Here is a 21,756-nt window from a genome sequence, read left to right on the forward strand (position 1 = left end):
GCTGAGGAGGGATGGAAGAGGTGGTCCTTCCCCCTGTTTTGAGACAGGATGGCCTGGATGAGGCTGCAGGGATGAGGGAGTCATCCATTCGCTCAACATCAGTTGAGGGTCTGCTGGTCACCTGGCGTGAAGGGAAGCCACTGGAGTGTTGAGAGCTAGAAAATAATATCTGATCTATGTTTTTTAAGGACTCTTCTGGCTGCCTGTGGACTGAGGTGGGGATGACAAGCGTGGAGAGGGAGATGGGTTAGGAGGCGGTGGTTCTGGTCCAGGGAGCAATGCTGGCTTGGACACTGCTAGTAGGCTTCTGTGTGAGAGTGGCCAGGGCACAGACAGGCCTTCGCTGACTGCGCTTGCCATTTTCCCCAAGTGTGCAAGCCCTGCCAATCTCCTGTTCCATGACTGATGCTATTCATTCCACCTGGAATGTTCTCATCCCCTGCTTCCCAATCCTGGCTGATCTGCCACTGCCTAGCTGAGTACCTTGGGCAAGTTACCAAATCTCTCTTGAGCCTAATCTCTTCATCTATGAAAGAGTGATCATTGAACCGTCCTCATGGGACTGTGAGGATAATACGATACACAGTTGAGTGTGATTATTGCAATAGCCTCCGAAGCAGTCTTCTGCTTCCAGCCTTGCCTCCTTACTCTGTGCTCTCTGCCCAGTGATCCTGTGCAGAGGGGGTCAGCTCAGGTCATGCCTCCAGTTCAGAACCCTCTTGACAGTGGCTTCTTGTCTCACTCAGAGGTAAAGCCTTCTCCTGGCCCACAGGGCTTCCCAGTACTTCTCTGACCTCATCTCCCACCCCAGGGCCTGGTGAGGATTTGAGCAGACTGGGTTCTGCATAGCGCACTGTGGTGCGTGTGAGTGGCGCCCTCCTGAGCTGTGCAGTGCACAACTTGTGCGGCTGTCTGCACCGACCCTGCCTGCCCCTCTCTCGCTTCACTCCAGCCGCCCTGGAATCCTTGCTGTGCTTCAGACACGCCAGGCGTGCTTCCTGTCCAAGCTCTTTCCACTGGCTGCCCCTCTGCCTCGAATGCTCTTCCCCCAGATATCCGGATGGTTTGTTCATGCAGCCTCTCCAGGTCTTTTCTCTAACGTCACCGGGTTTAAAGTTGTACCACCCAGCCCACTGCCCCACCCCCACGTTCCCTGTCTCCCTTTCTTGCTTTATTTTTCCTCTTAGCGCTTATTGCCATCTAACATATAATACATTTTACTTATTTATCTGATTTATTGTCTCATCTTCTTTCAGTAGTTCTGAGGGCAGAAACTCACGTTATTTTGTTCACTGCTCTATCCGGAGTGCCTAAAACAGTGCCTGACAGGTAGTAGGGGTCCGTAATGAATGAGTGGATGAGTTTGCAGTAGAGCAAGCGAAGCGCTCGGTGCAGTGCTCAGCAGACAGTCAGCACCCAGTACATGCTGGCGGCTCTTCTGCTTCTTGTTGTTGTTGATGACCCCTCAGGGACCAGCTCACGTTCGGCTTTCTCTGAGCGCTTCCCCAGCCCCTTCTCTGTTGAATTGAATCCTGGCTGCCTCTCTTCCTTGCTGTTCTTCCCTCTGTGCCTTCTCTCTCTGGGTGACATTTGTCACGCTGCATTAGAGAGGCTTATCTCACTGTTTTCTGTTTGAGTTTGAATTCCTGCAATGACTGGTGCATTTGGATTTGTGTCTTTGTGCCCTGTGCCCACTGGTTGGCATGTAGTAGGAGCCCAGGAAGTGCTCACTGCAGGCAGCTGTGGTAGGTGGGATGCTCTCGAATCCATCAGGGCCCTTACTAGCTGTCCTGGCTCCAGCATCACTGCCTAATGTTTGCACCCCATCCCAAGGGGGATCAAGGGAGAGTTTGACAACCACTTAAGTGATGGAATCTCTAATGGTGTATTTAGAGCAGATTGAGGGGGAAAAGAGGGCCTCCTGTGCATAGTCCTTTGGATGGCAGTGTCTGGGTGACCTGCTTGTTCCATATTTGAGAGCCTGGCCCTTTGACTACTTAGGCCACAAAGGGTTGGGATCATTCAGTGGAGACAATGTGAGCAACACCAGTGTGTTTGGAGGAGGCCTGGGAAAATGAGAGAAAGCTTGAGCTGGCGCTTAGGGGCTTTGGGGTAGGGGAGGAGAGCATGGCTTCTGGAGGTGGCATAAGGGACGAGAGGGCCACCCCTGGCCAACCTGGGGAGGGGGGTGGGTGCCTTAAGAGGCCTGATTAGGTAGGTGGTGTGGGCCCCTTGAGGGAGAACCTTACATGCCAGACCGGAAGTTTGGCCTCTTGTATTGGCAGGAGGTGTCTAGAGTGGGGATTCTGGTAGGGGTATGGGTAGGAATCAAAGGGGACGGGAGATGTGGGGAGGAGCTCTGGAGTCTTTTTCTCCTGTCCAGAGATGGAGTTGTCTTGTGGAACCCACAGGTGGCACAGCAGTGCCGGAGGTCATGCCTTTAGGGACCAACATTGACGCCCACAGGGGCGGTGAGCTTCATCTGAACCCACAAAGTACATGAGGCTGAGGGGTTAGAGGCAGGGGTTTGGCATGGACTGGGGTGCAAGAGGGGGCTTTTTCTCTTTGGGGGCAACTGTTGGTGTCCTGGGGTCCCTGGGATCTTCCTGCCCTGCTCTGGTTTGTTCACCTGTTCATAAGCCACTGCATCTCTGTCAGCAGCTGGGTGCCGACACTTTGTGCAGGGCCAGTCTGACAGTCTTGTATCAGGTTGTTCTATGGAAGAGCTTTAAACCCAGAGACTGGCAGACTCAGATTCAAGTGTCAGCTCAGCCCCTAACTCCCTGTGTGGCCTTGGCTAAGATACTTGTTCTCACGGGGGCTCACTTTCCTTATCTGCCAGGCTATCAGCAAACAAGCTAAATCCCTGTGTTCTAGGCTAGAGCCCCTTAAATCCCTCCTGCCTTGGGGCAGGATTAGCCTCAGAGGCTTAGGAAGGGCTGAGCCCTCCGGTGGGAGCCTGGTGGCAACACTGTGGAAAGGCCAAGGCCTGACTTTAAGTATCTTAAGGGTTTGAAAATTGTTTTCTCACCCGGGGATTGATTCATTCTGCAATGGAAGGGTTCTCTTCTCCATTCCCCTTCCCTGCTTTGGGATGGAATTCTTGAAATGACCTTGGCTTTGGGACGCCTTTCCTATTTCCCGTTCTGTACTCCTAAGCAGGGTCCCTGCCCCATGCCCAGGCTTCTCATTTTCCTACCACCAGCCCCTCTGGCCCTGTTTACTGAGATTTTCTCTCAGCTTTCCCCTAATTTTCCTTGCTTCTTACTTCAAACCTGTGACCTAATCTGCCCAGCTGGGGCAACCTTAGTGGCACAAACACATATCCCTACACATTGCATGCCCTTTCCTCTTAAGATGATATCCTCAGCCTTTTTCCACCTGGCTCCCTCGTTTTCAGCATGCTTCTTTAAGATGGCTGCATAACTATCAAGGGAATGCCCTCAATAAGACGTGAGCTTGTTATGGGGCATTTAGATTACTTCTAATCTTTGCTCTTTCAGCTAATGCTGCATTAAGCCATCTTTGTGTATTACAGAATCATTTCATTAGTTTGGCATTTATCTAGCTAATGGCAATGGCCCAAGATTAGATAGAGAATCAGAATTTTTTTTTCCAAGAAGATGAGGATATATTCAAATTTTACTTTAAATGCTAGGAAGGTCTTTGTCATGTTTTCCATGAATGAAGAAGCAGGCTAACAGTAATGTGAAATTAGATGTAAGTGAAAGGCTGTGTATTTACAAGTAATACATGGCTTGTTTGTTCTTAAGTGTGGAGGTGAGCCCAGTACATTCTCTTAAGGAGTAATCTACCTGCTCAAATTGAGGAATTACGTGTCCCTATATCTTTGGCACTTTATTTAAAACAATAACAAAATAAAATAAACAATGATCTCTTCTTAAGGATGTTTTTAAGAAGTAGCCTAAAACAAGAAAAAGTAAATAGGATTTTTGAGGGAAGAAAACACGTCTCCCTAAGACAGAGTGAGCCTGTCGGGAAGTACTCTTAGAAGTGGAAGCAGGCTGCAAACTTGCCAAAAGGTTGGCTTTTTGTAGGCCATTAGGAAATGGCTAGAATGAAACTGAGAAACAAATATAACTGACTTGGTCCCCTGTGTTCTTTTTGTTTGTTTGTTTTTGGCTGCGTTGGGTCTTCCTTGCTGCGCGTGGGCTTTCTCTAGTTGCGGCGAGCTGGGGCTACTCTTTGTTGCAGTGCGCAGTCTTCTCATTGTGGTGGCGTCTCTTGTGGTGGAGCACGGGCTCTAGGCGCACGGGCTTCAGTGGTTGTGGCTCGCGGGCTCTAGAGCACAGGCTCGGTAGTTGTGGTGCACAGGCTTAGTTGCTCCGCGGCATGTGGGATCTTTCCGGACCAGGGCTCGAACCCGTGTCCCCTGCATTGGCAGGTGGATTCTTAACCACTGCGCCACCAGGGAAGTCCCCCCTGTATTCTTTTTAACCTGAAATCTGTGTTGGCTTTGGGGTGATGGGGGAGGCTTCCCCTGTCCTGCTGATCTGTTGTTTTAGTCTCTGTAGATTGTTATGTAGACCCAGGCTCTAGGCTTTGCATTTCAGCTTAACCCAGCAAATGCTGACTGAGTCTTTACAGTGTATAAGGTTACAGGGGATAAAAATTTGGGAAGAAATAACCCAATGCATCACTGTTTCTGAGGAGTTCATGAACTGGGAGTGGGAAGGTAAGACACGTCTAAAATTAATGATTATTCAAGTGAGATTAAGAAGAGGGCCCTGGGAGAAGTCAGCCCCACCCTGTTAGAGAAGGGAGGTATTCCATCTCATTGGACAACTGGGGTGTTAAAGAGTGGTTGCTTTTGTCAGCACCTTAAGGACTGGCTGAGATAGACATTCCCAGCAAAAGTGAAAGGCCTGAGTAGAGGAAGTGGAGGTGCAAGGACATGGTGTATGCTTGGGGTTTGGCTGAAACAATGGGCTCATGTAATAGTGGTCATAGCTAGCACATTATGGAGTGTATCAGGTGCGAGGCATGGTTCTAAGACCTTTATCTATATTAGCTCATTTTATCCCTGCAGTGACCCAAGTGAGGTCTTTTATAATTGTCTCCATTTTACAGTTGAAGAAATAGACATAAAACAATTTATTATCTGTCCAAGACCATAGTGCTGTACAGTTAAGAGCAAACCCAGTTGGTCTGGCTCCAGAATATCTGCTTCTAACCACCAAGCTGTCCTGCCTCCAATATAGGGGAAGAACAGGCACTAGAACCAGAAAGGTGGGTAGACATCATATCGTAGAGGCTTGGGGTACCAATGTTTAGAGGTGCAGAAGTGGAAGAGGGGCCAGAGACGGAGATGAGAGGGATCGCAGTGGTGGGTATGGAGGAGTTTGGTGAGAGCTGTGAGTGGCCACAGGAAGAAGGAGTTTCTAAAAGGGGGTTTGTCAGCAAGGCCCAGCACTGCAGAGAGTTCCAGAAGGTGAGATCTGAGAGCAGGTCTGAGCCAGCGAAAGCTGAGAGGGCCTGGGAGAGGGGGCGGTCAGGCTGCAGACACGAAGGGCTGCAGCCTGGGCTCTCCTGACTGTGCGGTGCTGCTCACTCCAGGATGCTCTGTATTTTGAAGATGGTAAAGCAGGTGCAGACATTGGGTATGATTGTCTGTGTCCTCTTGTCAGTAGAAGGACAAGAGCATGACAGAGAAGGGCAGGTGAGAGCTGGCACCGCTAATTTGGCAAACTCAGTGGCTTTTCTGCAGCCTAATGATTTCTGAAAGCTATTTGCTATGCTCAGGCACAAGTGTGACTGCCTCATCTGAATGCTGTAGCGATCACTGTTTTTCCTGGAAAATTGGGCCCATGTAGGCTCTGTGTGTGGTTTATTTGAGTTCCATTTTTATAGCCTTATTACCTTGTCCTCATGATGCAAGAGGCCTCTCTTTTCTGGAGCTTTGCTGTGAAAATTGTTTCTTAAAAGGCACAAAGTTATCTCTCACCATTGGGGTGGTGCTCTCTCCAGAGCAGTGCTTTTCTGCAGACTTCTCATCACCCCTGACACCAGTTGTCATGTTTTTCTGATCGTTTGCAATTTACTGAGAACTTTTAGGCAGCTCTTGAATTTCACTACCTAGGTGTTTGCCACGATTTCTTTCTCCTAGAAGAGTTTGCGCATGTAAATAATCCATTCAGTTTCTTCCTCTCTGATAGGTGGCCCTACCAGTGACTTTGTGAGCACCTGACACCCAGTCTTGTCCCCTGGCCTTGAGTTGACAATGCTGGTAATTAGCATGTATGGAGCCTGAGCTGTTTCCAGGCACTATACTAAAAGATTTATGTTCATGATCTTAATTATTCCCAGTCCCTGTAAAGAAGGTACTGTTCCCCCCATTTTACAGTTGAAGGAAATGAGTCTTACAGAGGGAGAGTAACTTGCCCCAGGTCACACAGGTAGTAAATGGCAGAGTGGGCCTCCACCCAGGCCTTTCTGACCTTGGAGCCCATGTAGTCCATTCATTCATTCATTTATTCATTCATTCAACAACACATGATTGTTTACAACATTCCAAGCACTGTTCTAGACCCAGGGCATACACCAAAAAAAAGCAAAACTTCCTGCCTTCAGCTTACATTCAAATTTGGGGAGGTAGAGAAAAAAATAATAAATAAAATATACAGTACTCTGTATGGTAATAAGGACTATGGAGAAAAAGAAAGCAAGGCAGTCAGCTAAGAAGCGTTGGGAGCATTTTAAATAGAGCAATCAAAGAAGGCCTCATTGAGAAGGAGACCAAATTGTTAGGTTGAATAGCAAACAGCCCCCCAAATCTCAGCGTATCAACCCAAGAAAACTTTTATTTCTCATATAGAAAAGTTCCAATGTGGCTGCTCCTGGATAAGCAGGCATCCTTCCTGGTGGTTCTTGAGGGACCCACACTTCGTCTATCTTGTGGCTCTGCCCTCTTCAAGGCCCTCAGATTCCTTTCCATTCAGCTGGAGGGTGAGGAAAAAGAGAGAGGACTTTGTGGGGAGGTTATTATGGGCCAGTCTGGAAGAAGCATGCATCCCTCCCACCCAGAACTCAGTCACATGTGTACTCTTAACTGCAAGGAGGGCTGGGAAATGTAGTCCAGCCATGTGCTCACAAGGTAAAAAAAAAAGGGTTTTGGTGAACTCACAGTATAGTGGTGAATGAGGTGAAGAAGTGAGTCGTGGGTTTAACTGGGATAGAGCATTAGGCATGGGAACAACAAGTAAAGGTAGCTGAGGTGGCTGCAGTGGAGTGAGGAGAAGATGAGGACCTGGTGGAAAGTGGAGGCAGGAAGTGAAGGGGGCCAGGCCATTAAGGTCATTGTCAGGACTTGGTTGCATTGTGAGTGACTGATCTGAGTTGCATCATGAAAGACTCACTCTGACTACTGTGTTGAGGGAGGACTCAGGGAGAGAAGTCGAGTCTGTTGCCGTTCGTTATCCAGTGAGTGGTGAGAGCAGCCAGGTCCCGAGTGGTGGTGATGGTGGAGGTGCGGAGAAGTGGTTGGATTTGGGATCTATTCTGAAAGTGGAACAACAGGTTTTGCTGCGGGATTGGTGGTGGGGTGTGACAGAAAGAAAGGAATCGGGATAGTTCTGAGATTTTTGGCTTTTGCTTAATGACTATTAGACTCACTTTCTACCCGCAGAAGTAAAAAGAGGGGGAAAGTTTTTGAAAAAAGATATCTGGATGCCTTCTGGGCCCTGATGTATCTCGCATAGCCTCTTCTCCTCCACAGTACTTTCTTTAGCACAGATGGGCAGTTCTTTTCCACAACTGAGCTTTCAGACAGAGGGAGGACATCTGTAGCTCCTCCCAGCACAGAGCCTGGATGGAACAACTTTGGCAGTGGTCTCACATCATTGCCTGGGATCTTTGGAATGAGGCTTGGAGCCCCTTGGACTGATGTGGAGGGGGCCCAGTGTCCCCCTGGGTAACCAAGAGATACCTGCAGAGGCCACTTCCAATCCATGCTGTGTGTAATGTAAGAATATAAGTGTGTTTGGGAGTGGAAGCGGAAGCAGTTTTCCTGGTTCTTCCTTGACAATCATGACCTGCCAAGGCAGAAATGAGAGATGGAATTTTTTTAGTAGATGGTGGTCCCATTAGGAGCATAAGGGGAAGAAAGTCTATCTTAAACAGAGCAGGGTATGAGCTGTGGCAACAAATATTGCATGCCTGCTAGGTGCTGGGCACTGGCTGGGTATTTTGGTTTCATTGGAGAGGGAAACAAATACACTGTTCCTGCCGTCCTGGCAGAGTAGACCCATGTGGCTAGATCGTACAGTGATTTGCTGGAAGAAACTATATTTACGCCTGAGTGTTTCTTTCATTTTCTTTTTCTTTCTTTTTTTTTTAGTGATTGTGAACGGTACTGTATTTTTAATTTCAGTGTCCACATGTTCATTGCTAGTATACAGAAAAACAGTTGATTTTTTATTTTTATTTTGTATCCTACATCCTAGATAAACTCACTAATTAGTTGTAGGCTTTTTTTTTTTTTGGTATATTCCACAGGATTTTCTATCTAGACAATCACATAATCTGCAAATATAGATGATTTCTTCCTTTCCAGTCTGTTTGTTTTGTTTCCTTTTGTTGCCTCTTGTGCTGGCTCTTTGCCAAGTAAGAGTGGTAAGAGTGGGCAGCATTACCTGTTCCTAATCTTGGGGGGCAGCATTCAGTCTTTCACCATTAAGTGTATGGTTAGCTGTAGATATTTTTTTGCACATGTCATTTGCACTTCGTTGTATGGGTGTGGGTGGGACCATGGGGTTTTCTGTGGTGTTTGGCTGATATAGGGCAGTTATTATCTAAAAGTTATCTGTCTTGCTCGAGGCAACAAGCTTTTGTTGGAGCCTTTTTTGTCTGTGCTTGTTGGCATCTCCAGGTTCTTCCGTTCCAAGTGAGGCAAAAAGAAAATGCAGGCCACTCACCATGGTGTCCTTCCTCCAGGCCTGAGGCCCGTCACTGGTCTGCCTTCTTCACTCTGCCTTTCAGAGTCCTCTCTTGTTTGTTTTACATATCACGTGCAGGGGTTTTTGTTGTGCACAGCAGGTGGAAGAGGGAAAGGTGTGTCTACTGCCTCCTCCTGGAAGTGGAAGTGGTTGGGAGAAATTAGAGGATTGGGTTGAAGCCAGTGTGTGAAGGGCCTTCACACCAGGGGTTTGACTCTGTAGGTGGCAGGAGGGATGTTGGAGGTTCAACTCTGCAGCAGTGTGGAGGGATGGGGACGGGGAGTGGCAGAGAGACCCGGAGGCTGGTGCCTGGGCCCAGGGAGGTGAGGATGCGTTTCTGGACTGCGACAGCAGACGTGGGGCAGAAAGGAAGAAGGGAGAGTCCATGCGGGCCACAAGGAAGTCCGAGGACCAGGTGAGTCTGAGGTTTCTAGCTTGGGCAACTAGCTAGGAGATTGGGGAGCTAGGGGAGTGGTGTAAGTGTAACAGAGTAGGTATATTCTAGGCCTTTCAGAGCATGACTGGAAGATTGGACTAACTGTGCTTCCCTTCAGGGCCGGCTCCGCAGAGTAAGCCTGGCTGCTGTGTAAAACCCAAAGAGTACACGTTCTGGGCAGAGAAAACATTGTGGGGAAAGGCACAGATACAGGAAACGTCATGGTGGGCCTGTTGGGACTCCAGCTAGCTGAGGCATAAGTGGGTAGTTACTGGTTCCAGAACTGGGAAGGGTGCTTAGGAGTTCACAGAAGCAAGGGGTTCTGGAATGGGAGTTGATGCTGCTGGTGGTCCATCTGGCGCCTTCCATTCTTTCTGTGTTGACATCAATCTTTCCTACTGCACACAGGCCACCCTCCCTGGGGGGCACCACTGCTGACAGCCCCCACTTAGCAATTCCAGTGAAGGGAGAACCCCTTTCTCTGCATCCATATATTAATCCTAGAGAAAGGCTATAGTTGGCCCAGCTTGGGTGATGTACTTGTCCTTTTTGACCTATCACTGTTGCAGGCAGTAGACTAATCTGAGCTGGATGGTTTATCCACCCCCATTAGATCAAGCCAGGCCTTTTTTTTTTTTTTTTTTGGCCACACTGCACGGCTTGCAGGATCTCAGTTCCCTGACCAGGGATTGAACCCGGGCCATGGCAGTGAAAGCTCAGAATCCTAACCTCTAGGCCACCAGGGGACTCCCAAGCAAGGACTTTTAAGGAAGAAGGCAGAAGAAAAGCATCTACAGAAGATAGAAAAGAATATTTACTATGGTTCACTGTATAATATCTTTTGAAGAATTTATAGTATGGCAATGTAGGAACTCTTTGGAGAGTTTTAAAGCAGGGGACTTGATCAAATTTAGGTTTTCTTAAAATTATCACTGTGTAAAGTTGTAGTTGGAAATAAGTAAATGAGTAGAGCTGGGGAGACTGGTAGAGAGGCTGCTGCTGTAGTTCTGGGGAGAACAGATGAGACCTGAGCTAATTCAAGTCCTTGGATTCTTATTTCATTTGGACTTCACCCTCCAGCCACAGCATTGGGGGGTTGAGGAGGGGGACAGAGTCTGGAGACAATTAGGCAAATAGGGCGTGGTGACCAGCTGGAGGGTGCAGGGGGGGCTTCAGGAGGACTCACCACCAGCACCAACTGTTCCTTGAGAGGCTAGCTTTCTCTTTGGAAACTAGTTATTAAGTGGTGGCAGACTCGACATATCTTTCTTATTGCTTCTTAAGAAATGTGGGTGTTACTGGCTTCTTGTGGTGTCCTAACTGGAAAAGGAAGCTGATTGATTCTACTTTTCTCCCTTTAAAAAGTTTCCTTTCTTTAAGGAATCAGATAATAGGAGGTGTGTCAGGACTGCCAGTCGAGAAATAGATGGTTGGGAGGAGGACGCAGGCCTGAAGGCCCTGCCTCCCCCATCGCTGCCCCGGGGCCTGCAGGTCTGCTCTGGAAACATTTATCCCTTTGGCATTGTCCTTGCTGGGAAGGCTTGCAAGAATTTTAAGCAAAGAAATGACATAATCTGACTTATGCTGTAACAGATTCCCTCCTGTATTGAGAATAGGCTATGGGTGGAAGTGGGAGTGACACCAAAAATAGAAGCAGGGAAAGCAAGGACACCAATTAGGAGGCTATTGCAATAATCTAGGATGGTAATGGTGGAGGAGGTGAGAAATGGTCACATTCTGAATGTATTTTGAAGGTAAAAACCAGAGGATTGGATAGAGAGTAAGAGAGAAAGAGACGAGACAAGACGAGAATGACTGCAAATCTTTGGCCTGGGCAACTGGAAGACCATGGCCTTAAACTGAGATGGGTAAGATTCTGGGAGGAGCAGGTCTGGGGGAAGATCAGGGGTCTGTGTGAGATGTGTCAAGTCTGAGACATGGAACACATCTCACACAGACCTCCTGTCCACTTGACATCTTACCTGAAACAGGCAGTAGGATATATTAGCCCGGAGTCCAGAGGTGAGGTCCGCACTTGGAGAGAAATCTGGGCATCCTCAGCCTGTAGGTGATATGAGACTAGGTGAGATCACCCAGGGGGCGATTGAAGGAATACAGAGAAGAGAGGAGAACTAGGACCGAGCCCTGGGGCACTCTTACATTAAGAGGTGGGGAGATGAGGAAGAACCAGCAAAGGGAAAGAACAGCCAGTGAGGTAGATGGAAAACCCAGAGTGCTAGCCTGGAAGCCAAGTGAAGAGAGTAGTCAAACAAGGGCATGATTCACTGGTAGCAAAAGCTGTAAGAGGAGGACTCAGACTTGCCCATTGGATCTAACAACATGGAGGAGAAGCTAAATGCATGCTTTTGGACCCAAGCTTAGCCTTTCAAATAAGTCATAGCTCCCGCCTTGAAGGAGAATACAAGTGTGCAAAAAAGGGTCATTTAAGATTGATTGAAACAAGTCTGAGAAAGATGTAAAGATAGTATCGTGGGAGCCCAGCAGAAAGAGACAGTACTTCTGGCTTTTGTGGAGAGGGTTGAGGTCAGATTAATTCATGTCTTCGTTCGTTCAATGATTCATTCATTCATTCCACAAAAACTTTTTGAGTGCCATGGACTGAGAGGAAGGGAGAAGGTAGAGTTGTTGTTTAAGGGGTATAAAGTTTCAGTTTTGCAGATGAAAAAAAAGTTCTGGAGATGAATGGTAGTAGTTGCACAACAATGTGAATGTATGTAATACCACTGAACTGCACACTTAAAAATGGCTAAGCTTGTAAATTTTGTTATGTGTGTTTTACCACCACATACGCACACACACACAAAGTCAGAAAGGAAAGAAAATCTTATTGAGCCCCACCATGACCTTGGTCTGGAATATGATGTTGAAATGGAAGTCATTTCAGTAGAAGGAGATAATGTGGAGAGAAGGGGAGGAAGACATCCAGCTGGAAGGAATGCTGAGAGAAGGGTCTGGCCACCAGTCCTATCTGTCTAGATTGAAGCGTCCACTGGGGGAGATTACAGGAGCTGAGGCTGCAGACTCAGGCTGAGCCAGTTGGTGCAGGCCTGGCAGCCTGGCTGTGGAGTTGGGCTTGCCTTCTTAGGTTCTGGGAGCCTCTAAAGGTTTCTGCCCAGGGGAGTGTCATTCCAGAGATGTGCATTTGGAAGCTTAATCTCATTAATCCTTCCTGTTAAACCCGTTGCCTATTAAAAGCAGTGGGATTGAAGCATGCATTTCTCTGATGAAAATTGTGGCCTAGCAGAATTTTAGATGCCTGGGCATGTGTTCATGAATTGAGTAGGTTATTTTTCTACCCATTTTACAAAGTTTATTGAGGATTGTCTAAATGCCCGTAGTATTCTAGGCACTGGAGGGAAGGGAAGGGGTGAATTTCTCAGATCGCTTCTCTTGATAAGCCTACAGTCTAGGAACCCTCATTCCCAAATAAGAAATTATGCTACATTGTACCACATGTTACCATAAATGTCTCACCAGGGTTCCATGGGAGCCAAGAGGAGGGTGCCTGGCCTGCCTGGGACACTGGGATGGCTTCCAGCGAAAGGCTGTCCAGTGGATTTGAAGGATGAGCAGTATTTTCTAGGCAGAGAAACAGAGATGGACATCCTGGGAGGACAGTAAATCAAAACTTATTGGGGTTGTAAATTTAAAGAAAACATGTAAATATTCTCTTTTACAGTTAAACTCTTATTTCATTGGCTTTTAGGTGGTGCTGGCTAGAGTGCATGCTTTTGGACCCAAGCTTAACTTTTCAAATGTGGAATGCTAGGCCTTCATTGGTAAGTTTGTTTGATGCCTTCTTACCGAAATATGCTGTCAAGGATTGGTATTTGGAATGAAGGGCAAGGTGGTTATCATTGGTACTGCTCTGTGAAGGGTACCAAGCCTGGACCCTAGAGAAGCCTACAGTATAGGTGGAAAAGATCCACAGGAGAAGTGGATCCCACTGTAGGTTTCTGCGGTAGATGCAGAGAGAGAAGCCAGAGGAGAAACACCTAGGGGTGCAGGGGATGGACGCAGCTGGCCTCTCAGAGAGGTGCAGCTTTGGCTGTGTTTTGAAGGATGGACAAGTCCGGGGGGGAGTGAAATAAGCTTTTCAGGCTTGAGAAGGTGGGAGTAAGATGTAAAGAAAGTGGGCTCAGCAGAAGACCCACAGGAACAGAAACTTCATCCAAAGGAGTGGTGAGTAAGAACTTCTGCAGGATCTGCTGGTGGTTGATTATTCTATTCTAGACCAGGGTCAGCACACTTTTTCTGTAAAGGATCAGATGGTAAATAGTTTTGGCTTCCGAGGCCATATGGTCTCTGTCGTAGCTACTCAACTCTGCCATTATAGTGGGAAAGCAGCCATAGGTAATATGTATATGACGGTGTGGCCGTGCTCCAAAAAAGCTTTATTTACAGAAACAGGTCGTGGGCCGGATTTGGCCTGTGGGCTATAGTTTGCCCACTCCTTTTCTAGACCCTGAATGCTGGGCTAAGGCACTTGGACTTTGTCCTGAAGGCAGTGGGAAGCCATTGAAGTTATTTGGGGCAAAGAAGTGAAATGGCCGAAGTAACATGTTAGGAGCATTCATCTGACAGCTGGACAGGAAGCATGGGTCCTGTTCCAAGGCAGCAGCAGCAATCCAGGTGTGAGGTCATGTGGTTAACTGTGCTCAAAATGGAGAAAAGGTCCAATAGGAGAGATATTGCAAAGGAAGAATGGTAGGATTTATGGTCTTCTTAGACTTTTTAAAGACAGGAGCCAAAGAAGATGAAAGTTTAAACTTGATAGTTCACAATGGTAACATTGACAGAAATGTGGCTGTTGGGGATGGAGAAGGGTAGTTGATGCGTCCAGTTTTTGATACACTGAATTTGAGATGGTACTGATTCATCCACAGGATATGTCTAGTAGGCAATTAGAAATGCAGGGCTGGGGACTTCCCAGGCAGTCCAGTGGTTAAGACTTCACCTTCCAATGCAGGGGGTGCGGGTTCGATCCCTGCTCGAGGAGCTAAGATCCCACATGCCTTGTGGCCAAAAAACCAAAACATAAAACAGAAGCCAGGTTGCACAGGGTCCATCATAAATGACGGATAAAGAATCAGATACATTAGTAAAAGTGACCACTTATGGAGACTTTGGATGGTAAAAGAACGGAGACACAAAGATTTCAGCATCTGCATGCCAAAATAACCTTTTCTTTAGCTTTGAGGCAAGCAAAGCATGCCATGACCGGTTCTCTTGTCCTTCTCTGGAGCCAAGTGTGTTTGGGAGTTTGTGTGTACCTTGGGCTTGTGATTGTGTTCTTATGCTTTCTTTGAGGTGTGGTGTTCTGAGCTCTGTCATAACTTGCACCAACGGAATCCAGCGCATGTTTGGACCCTTGCCATGAGACAAGATGTGATCTGTTGGGGAAATAGTTGCATTTGCCTGAATTGGAGGAGAAAATAGGGTAGAGCAAGAAACGGAAATGAAACTCCTTACTGCAGAGTCTGCCCAAGTATGGGAATTTGCGATAATTCCTCAAGTCACTCAACTAGATAGCAATTTATGTTCTGAGCATTTCAAGCGTATGTTCTTTGGTTTGAATTCTGAGTAGTCTTTGGCTCGGTTTTTGCAAATATAGCAGTTAGAGATGGAGTCATAAAAGCAACAGGTGGAACTGGTTTGGAGCCTCCGTTTAGTGAAGTCTCACTATGTCCCAGGCATAGTGCTGAGTACTCTGTAGGTATCATTTTATTTCATCTTTGCAACAACCTGTGAAAGAGGAATTAGTGTTCCCACTTCAGCAATAAGGAAATTAAATCACAAGAGGTTGCCTGAGGTTACAAGGGATTTGAACCCAGACCTATCTGACCCCTTAGTTTATGCCACTTTCTGTTTTCTCCCACCTGAGTCTGGAATTTCTCCTCTAACTTACATAGAAGGACTAGAGACAGAATGAGTTCTTAAGGTTAAATATTCAGAGCCTATGGTGGGTATTTCTGCTTCTTAGGAGTCTATTAAAAGTGTGGAAGAAGTATGGGATCCCTGGGGGAGACTAAGGCCAAACTTCAAACACTGTTTCCCCTGCTGAAATTTTCATTTAGTTGGAGAAGGTGGCAGCCTTGGGCTTGGAAAGGAAATCTCACTAGAAGGCATGACAGGCAGATTCCAGTCCTAGCTCTAAGGCAGTTATAATCTACTTTTTGTTTAAATACTTGCATCTCTCTCTGCTCACCTCCAACTTCAAGGTCCGAGGGCAGGGTCCTGCGTTGACTTGTTTCCCACTGTACCCCCAGCATCCAGCCTGGTGTCAGGCGTGTAGCATGTGCTGATTGAATATTCGTTGTTTCTAGTGAGCCAGGCAACTTGGGACAAGGAGCTTCACCTCTCTGTGCCAGGCACTGCCGTCGGCACTGCAGTTTTGGAGGTGACACAGGACAGGTGCTGTCCTCATGAGGCAGACGAGCTAGCAGGGGAGACAGACAGAATAGACAGGTGAGATGTGCAGTCTGAGGTCAGGCAGGCAGGATAATCCTCTGAAAAAAGTCATAATAATGCACTTTGGGGTGACTGCAGATATGTCGTCTAAGCTGTCCGCTCTGTTTTAATTCTTTCGCTTGGCTGTAGTGGCTAACACCCAGCTAACTGCTCCCCGCAGCGAGAGCTCCCTCCTGGGGCCAGAGCAGCCTCCTGCCTCTGGCAGGGCTGAGCGCTCCCCTCCCGGCCCCTCTCCTCTGCTCACCCTCCTGTCTGGCCTGCCATCGCCTGGTTCTCCTCCAACTCCGTAGACCTCGACTCCGCAGCCTGCTGTGCCGGTTCTCTTTTCTCTCTCTGTCTTTAGCTTAATAAGGTTTTGCTTGATCCCTTTCTGGTCAGTCCCAGTATTCTTCCCCGGTGAGCTCATCCACTGTTCACCTCTCTCCTGAAGTCACCCAGATCTGCATATCCAGCCCAGAACCTCTGCCCAGCCCTCCTTCCTAGCTCCTATCCTGTGGGCACCTCCAACTCAGCCCTCGCCTGGTACCCAGTGTGTCTGTCTCCCTGTGGTGCCTGCCTGGGGTGGGACTACACCCCCTCAGTCATGTCGACTGCAGGAGTCACCCTTGGCTTTGTCCTTTCCCTCAACTGTCGTCTTCCATTGGTTACCTTTTCTGGAAGAGCCCATCTTCCGATTTGTCACTCCCTGCCCACCCCTTCGTTTAGGACTCCTCATTTGGATTGTTTCAACGGCCTCTTCGTTGGTCTCCCTGGGCACACTTCTGTCCTCCTTCAGTCCACCTCCACTTCCTAGCAGCGTGATGTTTCTAGCTCACGCATCTATCATGGCTTTCTCCTGCTTAACTTCTCCAGGGGCTCCTCATTGCTTATAGAATAGAACTTAAACCCCCTCAGCGGGCCTGCAGTCTTTTCATAACTGGCCTTTGGCCACCTTCCCTATTTCACTTTTTCCCTAACCCGTATTCTCACCTCACTCAGCCCGGCCTCTCAACAGCCATCACCTCTTGGTGCCTTTGCCAGAACTGGGCCCTTTCCTGGGAATGACCCACCCCCTGCTCCCCATTTCGCTAACTCAGGTCAGGTTTCTGCTTTTCTGGACACCTTCCTTCCCCACCCTGCACTTCTCTGTGACCTGGAGATGACCTTCCTCCTGGCTTCCAGAACACCCTGCATTACTCTCTCTCCCAAAACATTTATTGGCGTAACTGTTGATTTACTATCCGTTATGCTCAGTAAACTGAGCTCCTTAAGGGTGGGGAATACACACCCACCCACACACACACACAGTCTCTGGGTTCTCGGTGCCAGCACTATGTACCTGGTTCAGGAAATGTTTGTTGAAAGAGTGAGGATGCAAAGTCTGTTTGTGCAGCCAAACAACAGATTTTCTAACGTGATCAAATGTATTTGAAACTGGAGGTTCACTGGCTATTGAGTTGGGTGGGGCCTCCTTGCTTCTCAGTTTTGATGGCAGGATAGGTTGTCGTGGGCCTGGGTTTGTGGTTGCCTATTGCATCTCTCAGCCTACTGAGGCCTCAGGAATATAACTTCTCTATATTCTTTGCCCCTGACTTTTTTATTTTTAACTCCCGTTGTTGATGGGAGAGTAAAGCAATGCAAAATGAAAAATAGTCCATCAAGGAATGCTGAGGAGTGAGGTCCACCCAGCTTCCTGGATGAATCCCAAATTTCCTAAATTAGCCAAAATAACGATTCTTGCTAACCACTGACAGCTTTTCCCTTTCGCAGTCCAGCTGAGAGTGCTTTTCTGGCTGCGGGATGAGGATAGCTGGTGGTCCTTTGTGGAGGTGCTCGACGGCATCTTTATCTTCATTTGGAACCTTGTAAAGTCCTCAGTGAATACTGAGGAGTAGCAAATAGGAAGAGGCTCTGAGCCCAGGGATGCCAGGTCTGTGTCTGTATTCACCACGGGGGCCGCTGCGATGCACCTAGGTGCTAGCCGGTACCTTCTCATGTTTTCATGTGGGGCTTTCAGCTTGATGCTGTTGCCTCTCCTTCACCTCCTGGTTCTGCCACAGGACTGGGAAATTGTGCGGAGAATGCAGGTTTTCTTTGTGGGTTCACAGTAATCTGGGAAGGCTTCCTTGAAGAAGAAGCCATTTTCAACACAGACGTGTCCTACTGACCAGGGTGCTCCAGCGGGCACTTGGGGCTGCTTTCCTTGCCTGGAAATACTGATGATGATGCTGCTTTCCCTCTCAGGGACTTTCCAGAAGCTCTTCCCTCAGCAGGGAATGCATTTTCCTTCTGGTTTGCCTGGTTCATGCCCATTCAGCCTTCAGATATCAGCTGACTTGCTTCTTCTTGGGAAGCCTTCCCTGACCTCCTTGATAAGAAACCTAGGTCTTATCATCACCATTACTGTTATCACTTTATACTGCTTATTGATTGCTCACAATGGGGCAGACATTGTCAAAGTGCTTGGCGGGTAACCACTTAGTATTAGGGCCTCAGGAGGTGTTGGCTGAGGTCAGGGTTATCATTATTACCCCAAAGATACCTTTCAAGGAAACTGAGGCCCAGATCAGTTGTGGGCATGCGAGCAGGGTTTGTCCCCAGGCGCCTGACTGGGTCTGTGCTGCTACCCATTCTTCTCTACTCTGCAGGCCCCTCTGCCAGGCATTCAGCAGCCCATCCTCTCACTCATTTCAGCACTCACCCCAGAGGCCATTTTACATTTGTTTGTGTGGTTATAGATGAATGAATGTTCATTCTCCCACTGGGCAGCCTGGTAAGCCCCAGGATCGCAGGAGCCTGACCTCTAGGCAGGCACTCAAGGCAGAGGGACCGACAGCCTGCCTGCCTAGACAGCCGCTCACCCGCCGGATCTCCTTGCCCCTTGCATCACAAGAGTCTGGGCTGTGAACATGAACTCCCTGGGCGGTCCCCACAATTTAGCCTGCACCCTCCCCTCCTGTTTCCATGTCAGAGCCAGTGGTGCGAAGGAAGCACCTGTCCCTAGCTGGGTCTGTCCCTTTGTCTTTCCTCCACCTTGTGAAGCCATCCTCATCCTTGTATAAGGAAGTAGACCCCTTTCTTCCCCCGGGACAGAGCCCTCACCCGTCCTCTGCTCCTCTGGACCTGCACACGCTCGGGATGGCTCTGACCACAGTGGGCCATCCTGACCCGTGTTCCTGTCCTCCTTGTCCTTCTGCAGCTGCTCGGGACCATCCCTGGTGTGGCCTCTGTGGCCAGGCAGTGTCTTGTGTAGTCAGGGCTGAGGGGGCCACAGAGGGGTAAGAGGACCGAAGTTAGTACCCTAAGAGCAGCTGCACCATGGTTCCGAGTGTGTGGGGTGTACCTGTGCTGGTGAGTGTGTATGGGGGGGGTGTGTGTTTCTTGCTCGATGTTTTTACTTGCATAATTTATCCTCGTGCACATTAGAGACCATGCCTCCTTCTCTCAGGGGTCTAATGTAGGGCTCTGAATAATAGATATTCCAGAGCCGTTGGCTAAATAGATCTTTCCTCCTCTCTCTAGCTGAAGGCGCCTCCCCTTTTCCCCATCCCCACTTTGGTACCTCTGCGACCATTTCATAGGGTTGTTGTGACTATCAGGACCCCCTTCCCAGACCCCATTCAGACAGCAGTGATGTGAAAGCCCCATCTAGACCTTGGCAGGCTGGCAGGGCGCCAGGCTACACTGCCCAAGCTGGCAGCAGGGAAGCCCGGTCCCCCAGGGGCACCTCACCAGGCTTCCAGGGCCTGGCTGGCTGAGCTCTGAGAGATTCACACTGGTTTTGAGTGGGAAAAATAAAAATTAAAAGTGGCTTCTGACCAAGTGGGGAAAGTGGGCAGGGGCGGGCATGGGGAGCAGGAGGACGTTAGCCACGGCTTCCGGCTTCGTTACATTTGCTGGAAACAAACTGAGATCAGCTTACAGCCTCTGGGACACCCAGCACACTGGTCTCGGGCCCTGGAAGCAGACCTGCTTCACAGTGTCAGCTCTGCGCCTACTAGTGGTGGGGCTTAAGACAGATCACCCACGCTCTCTAAGCCTCAGTTTTCTCACCTGTATAACAGGATGATGATCATAGTAATCACCTCTGTGAGGTTCTTGTGAGGGTGAAATGAAAACATGCTTAGCACTGTACACGCTGTGTAGAAAATGCCAAATATTTGTTATCATTTTTCTGTTGTTTTTGAAAAGTAGCATTGTCAATAATTGTAAGAAGACTTTGGACAACATACAAAGTCTAAAATGCACAGTTAAAGGCTGTGAGCAGTAAATGAGATGGGTGTGTGGGAAAAGCACTTTGTGAAGTGCAAATTGCGTGCAGGTATTATTATTAGCACAGATAACTCTTTTATTGTTTTGGCTTTGAAAAAAATGACAGAGCACAATTTTATGATGTTGAGTCTAAGTTCTTTACTGTTTTTGGTTTTTGTTTTGGAGGGAGATTTGTCAGACAGGCCTTAATTGGAATCTTGCCCAGAGGCTGTGTGACCCACATTGGTGATCCCAGGTGCCCAATGTCTGAAGAGCCCCTGGCACAGAGGATCAGTTCTGTGGCTGCTCATATTATTTTAAATTTTTTATGATAAACGTTTAATACATAGTGGTATAGTAAGTTCTCGTAAGTCCATTGACGGTAAATTGTGGGCATTTGCTTAGGACAAATTCCTGAGAATTTGCTCGAGAAATTCTCACTCTCAGAGTTTTGTACCTAATATAGATGAAGAAATGTAAGCAATTTATTCAGCATTTGATGTAGACAAATACCACTGTTTTCTCAAGTATGTTAGAAATATTTTCTTAACATCAACTGCTTGCCTCTCTTGTGTTTATCTCCATCCCATACCATTTCATTGTCTCCTCCCATCCTTCCAAAAATGAAATCGAACAAAAATTTAAAATGTAGATACCTTTAGACAGAGGTTGAAAATTCTCTACTTATTGGCTGCATCTGACCTGCAGATGTATTTTGTTAAGTGCTCACAATGTTTTAAAACCTTTAAGTTAGTGGGTAACATTTAAAAGTTGGTAGATATTATCTAGAAATCTGGATTTCCAGATCTTTACAAAAATCCGAAAGTCTAGCAGCGCTGGACCCTCATGGTGGTGATGAAGCATGGCGGTCCCTCTTATGGGGACTTGTTTCTCCAGTTGCCCGGCCCTGCCCAAGCCCCTGCTCCTGTACATGGCCTGTAGGTAACTGAGTTTGTAGTCTGTGCTAAATGTAACCAACATTTCTTAGACACTGTGCATCAGTTTAGAATTATTTTTACCGGCAACTTTGACCATAGAGAAGAAGATTATTTCACTTGCTAAGTTTTCATTTTTATAAGCCAAGTAGCTATAGTGTTTTATTTAGGCTCTTTTGGGTTTAGTAGAATCACCTTCTCTCCTCCCTGTGGATTTTCCTCATTAATAATTTTGAAGGAGTCTTCAGCAAGACTTATAAGTCAATGTAAAATGTTGGATAAGGCAGGATATAAATTTTGATTGCTTCTATTTAAGGGAGGTTGAACACAAGTGACCTGCTTTAATTTAGTAATTTATGATGTAAATTTGAACAATTGAAGATACTTAGTCGTTTTTATTAGCCATCTCATTGAAATAGTTGTAATTGGCAGAATCCTTAGTGAAAGAGGAGTTTGGGATTCTTAACACTGGAGACCATCCCCATTTGTAGGCTTTTCTCAGGCAAGCCCATACCCCCTTCCAGCCTGTGAGCACGCACAGAACTGGGGGCCATATGCAGGAGGGGGGTGGTGCTGAGCCCCACAGTGTTTACTTTAGGGGAGTCCTTGAAAGCAATTTTTTAAATTACTATTATCCTATGAGCTTTAAAAAATTTTTTGCCATCATGAAAGAGTATACACTTGTAACAAATTTAGACAGCCCTGAAGA

The 21,756-nt window shown here is 47.6% G+C and overlaps 1 protein-coding gene across 10 annotated transcripts in view; it reads left to right on the forward strand.

Moving 5' to 3' along the window:
• Positions 1-21,756, forward strand: part of ARNTL (aryl hydrocarbon receptor nuclear translocator like) — a 103,649-nt gene that overhangs the window by 17,659 nt on the left and 64,234 nt on the right. For 6 of the 10 annotated variants that reach the window (XM_036859516.1, XM_036859525.1, XM_036859520.1 and 3 more), the window contains exon 2: positions 13,118-13,190. The exons of 1 other annotated variant lie outside the window; for it this stretch is intronic. The gene's annotated coding sequence lies outside the window, so the exon portion shown is untranslated. Of the gene's footprint in view, positions 1-8,795; positions 9,370-11,144; positions 11,259-13,117; positions 13,191-21,756 lie in introns of those variants that run through there. 3 more of the 10 variants (XM_036859517.1, XM_036859518.1, XM_036859519.1) reach the window with 3 other exon arrangements.

The sequence above is a fragment of the Balaenoptera musculus genome, chromosome 8 (genome assembly GCF_009873245.2).
Source record: "Balaenoptera musculus isolate JJ_BM4_2016_0621 chromosome 8, mBalMus1.pri.v3, whole genome shotgun sequence".
In the NCBI taxonomy this organism is placed as follows: domain Eukaryota; kingdom Metazoa; phylum Chordata; class Mammalia; order Artiodactyla; family Balaenopteridae; genus Balaenoptera; species Balaenoptera musculus.